The sequence below is a fragment of the Ananas comosus genome, linkage group 14 (assembly GCF_001540865.1).
Source record: "Ananas comosus cultivar F153 linkage group 14, ASM154086v1, whole genome shotgun sequence".
Lineage (NCBI taxonomy): Eukaryota > Viridiplantae > Streptophyta > Magnoliopsida > Poales > Bromeliaceae > Ananas > Ananas comosus.
The window spans coordinates 9,316,724-9,322,264 of record NC_033634.1 but is presented as its reverse complement, the minus strand read 5'-3'; the positions used below and the strand labels follow the sequence as shown (position 1 = coordinate 9,322,264).

Sequence of the window (5,541 nt, the reverse complement as noted above, 5' to 3'; positions counted from 1 at the left end):
GGGCCATTCCTAGAAATTCTGGGAGTGATCAACCAAGTGATTCAGACAATGCTGGCGAATGTCAAGCAGTTTTGCTAGTTGAAGGAGAAACTATTGGACAGTCGGCTCATCAAAAGCCGAGTCTAACTCAGGCACTCGGCCAGATGAGCCGAGTACTGCAAACTTTAGATCAAAATATTCATCAAAGTACCGCTCGACTAGACGCGGTGCTGGCCGCTATCACGGCCTATAATGAAAATATTGGTCGAATCAGACAATTATTTACCCGAAACGAGCAACCTTATGGGGGGCAACAAGGGCCCCTAAATGTGTCGATGCAACAAAATCCAGTCAAGCCGGCGGTCTCACAGGCACAACCGCAAATGGCACCTTTCCAGGTTGCTTACAGGCCGGTGAATATAAATGCCGGCCCTCAGTCGGAGATTACATCGGGTTTACCTCCTTTACCAGCTTATCAGCCCCAAAATATAGGGATTAGGGCTGGGAGGCAGGCCCCTAATGATATGCAAGGAGCGAACCCTGCAATACAGAATTCTGGAGTTCCTCAAAGGCCAAATTCGGCTCAAGCACAAGCTCCGCTGTATGCTCAGATTGAGAAAGTCATTCGGAATACCTTCGGAGTAGGGGCCAGGCCGGCTATGCGGCCTGTTTTTCGATCCCCGTACCCAGCAAACATAGATATAGAGCAGCCGTATCCGGCAAACTGGAAAATGCCGAAGTTCGACAAGTTCTCGGGCGATGAGACCGAGAATACGGTCGAACACGTCGCTCGATTCACAGCCTAATGCCACGAAGCAGCGGCAGATCCTTTTCTAAAATTAAGATTATTCAATACTTCACTTACCAAGACTGCCTTCACTTGGTACACGAGTCTACCTACTAATTCTGTCCGAGACTGGGACGAATTAGAGGGTAAATTTTATTAGCAATTCTATAGAACCGAGCCGGAGTTGTCGGTTGCAGATTTGGCTCAATTTAGACAAAAAATAGGAGAATCGGTTGATGAATATTTGAACCGATTCAAGACGGCTCGAAGCCGATGTTTTGTAAGGATGCCGGAATCAGAATTTGCCAAAATGACATTTAACGGCATGCATTTTAAAATTAAAGATCATTTTGAGGATAAGTTCTTTCCAAATCTTTTTGATTTGGGAGTTCGAGTTGCCCAATACGAGCAATTTCAGAAGAAAAGTGAGGACGATCGGCTGCAGTGGAGCCGATATAAAAATCAAAGTAAAGGCAAGGAGAAATCCTTGCTAGAAGAACAGTCGGTTCAAGACGAGCCGAGCAAATCGAGTGAAGGTGAAGAATTGGCTGATGAAGCCGAGATATAGCCACTTTCTTTAAGAAGAATTTCTTGATAGAAAAACATTCAGTTCAAGAAGAGCCGAACTAATAGAATAAAAGTAAAGAATCAGCTGATGAAGCAGAAATATATGTGGCTGGGATGATAAAGCACCGTTTTCCTAAAGCCGACCAAGACCAGCGAAACTAAAGCTTGGGTCTCGGCTGTGCTTTTGAACAATCGATTTGGCACCAATAGTCATCCGAATGTTCATTCGAAAGACTATTGGGGGGGCATTGTTGATACCAAAATTGAGCCGACCTAACCCACGTATGAGCCAATAAGGACACGTGGTACACCAGGAGTCGGCAATAAGGCGCTTGAAGGACAAGAAGGCGGGAAGGTTGAAGATTGGGGCGTAACTTCCATGAGGAGTTAGCGTAACTTCCATGAGGAGTTAGTATAACTTCCACGATCATGGTTACAACCACTCCCCCCAACTACTTTCAACCAACTAATAATGCGGGCTATAAATAGTAACTTTGAAGCCTGAAATAGAGGTCTTTGCCCCTGCACACAAAAGACCATCCTTATTTCCTCTGCATTTTATCGCTTTTCTAGGAGTAGTCTAAATGTAATCTTTTTCTTTTCCACATTTACTGCTTTTCCTAGGAGTAGTTCCTGTAACTTAGATCTTTGGAGTCTGTCTGCCCTATGGGCATCACTCCCTTATAGAATATATTTGGAGTCTGTCTGCCCCATGGGCATCACTCCCTTATAGAATATACTTGGAGTCTGTCTGCCCCACGGACATCACTCCCTTGTTGTTGTACTTTTTCATCTTCTATTCAATAGAAAGTCACGTTCGGCTATTCAGGCCGACCAGATTTTGTGTTGTGCTAGCCATTCGGCTCATCTCCCGGCGTAATTTCCGACTTTCCCCACATGTTCGGCTCATCCAGCCGAACCGAAGAGTGAAAAGAGCTTTCGGACTCGGCTGATTCGATCTCGGCTCTTTCAGCCGACCAGTTACTGTGTACTTTTTCCATTCAGCTCTTCTGCCGACATTGATCCCTGCACAGTTCATACATTCGGCTCCTCCAGCCGAACCGATTCTATAGTAGTGGTTTTCGAACCTGGCTGGCTCGATCCCTCGTCAGCCGAATCGCCTGATCTATCGAATGGCGCAAACTTCGAGGGTCACTATCCGCAGCCGTTCCGCATCCCGACGCGCTCCCAGAGGAGGATCGTTGACTAGGTCCAGGGTCGTGAATTTCGGCCACCAACAATAAATATATCTTTTATTTTATTGATTTGTAGCAGCAGATTAGAGAGAGTATGAGTGTATTTTTGGGACAAGGGTTTTGTGAGAGAGACATATTTATATATTGCTATGATTATAATCAAACTTTTAGCTCCATCTTCACCCATGAATGTAGGCCAGTGGCCGAACCACGTAAATATATGTGCGCTTTATTTTTCTTCTCTCTTTCTCTGTCACGCCCCGAAACCCGCCTATTTGGTCGGTTCGGGCATGTCAACAAACCGCCGAACGGACAGAGTTTCCTCGGTACGTTCAAGGCGTCGCAATCACCACAATGCAATACATGAGGTTCCAACCGGGAACAGTATTCACACATAGATTGCATAAGAAAGTATCAAAAACATAAATACAATTATACTATTACAAGCATTCATCTCACAGTTTTCACATATTACAACTTTCAAATACCATTAAGTTATTACAAATTACCACAAGTTTGTTATTTTCCTTTTATACCCTTAGCTAGACCACTTCGGGGTACCCCTATCTCTGGTCTCGGTAGTAGGGCGCTATCTACGGAACTACGCCCCTTTCTCGCGCCACCGCGCCACTCGCGTGTGAATCTGAAACCCCGAAACAACGTGGGGTAAGAACTATGTCCATAGTTCCCAGTGGGTACGACCACCCAAGAAAAAAGCTCGACCCACCAGGTCCAAAGAAGGCACTGCAATCAAGTTAGTCCAACAAATATCTACAAATAATTTATATAAGCATTAATTACATGCGTATGCCTCAAGATATGCAATATGCAAATCATACAACAAACTAAGTAGATCAACTGATACTACTTTCTATCATGCTATCCAGCTCATATCCAACTAACCTCTAAGGTTTCCTCTACCTTAGATCCATGCCATTTACCACTTACTCTTAAGGTTTCATCTAACTTAACCAAGCTATTCATCTGACTCGACCTCAAGTCAATCATCTGTGGAATACCGCGTAAAGGCAGGCTCAAGATGAAGGACGTCTCACAAACACCTTGGCCCTAAATCCACTCGACTATAGGTCCACCACAGGGTGAGGAGAACCGTCGAACCTTGGACCAAAAGTCACTCAAGCTCCACGAGGGAGGAGAACCAACATACCTGTTCTGAGCTCATACCGGGCGAGGAGAACCAACATACCTGTTGAATCACTGTCAGGCGAGGAGAACCAACATACCCGCAGTTCTGATTCACTTGCATTCAACCACAAGCCCCAAACACTGCACTTGCAGCCATCTTTCCTAGGGATTCCGGAATCCACTTCCAAAGCTTAAGGGTTTAGCACTTACCCTATGTTGTTGACCTTTCTAGGTGTAAACCATTCACATCCTAGTGGTCCCTCTACCACTATAATCCACAACTTAGGTTCAAGCACACTAAGTGTCACCACATGTCATAACCTAGGTTCAACCACGCTAGGTTCTATGTCATTTCCACCTAGATCTCGACTCTAGGTTCACTTGTTCAACCTATATTCAACGACACTAGGTTCATGTCCAACTTATGTTTAATAACACTAGGTTCATGCCACTCGATCTACTTATTATCCTAGTTGTCCACACCTAGGATTGTAGTTTACATGTTCTCACTTTACAACTGTCGAGTTCTCTAATCAACCTAGAGTTATCGACCCATGTTCAGTTTCATATGAATCTAGCATATATTCATAATGTGTCAACATTCATATTACCTCTAACATAATCCACAATATGTCAACATGCATATTCCAATGGTAGGTAACATTAACTAACATAACATGATTCATATTATCAATCACAACCTACCACTATAAATATATGCATCAATAATAACTATACTTCACTTTGGCTTGAAAGCGACCTAATCGCTTCGGTAAAGCAAAACCCACCTTTAAATAACACCGGAATATGAGAAATCCACTTCTCGCGATTTATGAACGATCGCAATCCTCGCTCGCGACAAACGAAGCTGAAATGAGATTTTTCCTCACTAGCTTGCCGTAGGCTCGTCGGAACGTCAATCCGAGCTTTCCAATGCGTCGGTTTTACCCTCAATTAGGTTTCCACGCGATCAATCCCAAGCTCGAGCCTCAATCCTACAAATTAGTATTTTGAATCTTAAGCTCTATACAACTTGTTACTATACAAACTTCATACAACCATATAAAGCAAACTTAAGCTTTAACAATCTAAGAACCCTGAACTAAGTAATTTATAATTACAGGAGATCCACTCATGCCATATCCACATACCTACAACCTTCAGATCCAACCCAAGAGTGTACATATGACACTCAATATAGCTTTTCTCTAGGTTTATATAGCAAAAGCAAGCTCTAACCACCAAGAGATCTCAAGCCAAACCATTTTAGGGTGATTAAAATAATCCTTACCGCAGCAACCTCATCACCTTACCCTAGATTTCCTGTTCCAACAGGTTTTTCTCAGCTCAAAACCTTCCTCACAGCTACACAACACCATATATAGCTCTCTCTAGGTTTCACATGACAAAACCATTACTAACAACCTAGGAAAACTCAAGCTCAATTCTAGTTAAGGAAATAACATAACCCTAATCAAGAGAGCATACAACTTTACCTCAGGTTTCAGCTTTACCAGGTTCTTCTTCTTGCTCCTTAGCTTCCTCACAGCCCAAACATCAACTCCTCCAACTTTCCGTCAAAATCCACCCCTCGTATGGCTTTTAGAGAGAGAGAGAGTGAAAGAGATAAGAAGAGAAGGAGAAGAGAGGGAGTCCTGGCACGTATGAAGATGGTGAAGTGTCCAGGGGTGTAGATAAGATCAGACAACAGCACATAACCCCTACACAAAATCTGTAATTACAGTTTACAAAACAGTCCTCGGGTCTGGGTACCGGTACTCCCCTGCACTGGTACCGGAACCCAGTGCAATTCCTGCACTGCTGGCAGCAGCATTATTTCGGGGTCCAATCGCGCGTCCACTTCGC

The 5,541-nt window shown here is 43.9% G+C and overlaps 1 long non-coding RNA gene across 1 annotated transcript; it reads right to left on the bottom strand.

Annotated features, from left to right (window-relative positions):
• LOC109720711 lies at nt 2,987-5,260 on the bottom strand. Its single transcript, XR_002219041.1, has 3 exons — nt 5,172-5,260; nt 4,464-4,670; nt 2,987-3,172 (listed from the first exon to the last, which is right to left on the bottom strand). It is a non-coding gene; the product is annotated as an uncharacterized LOC109720711 (long non-coding RNA).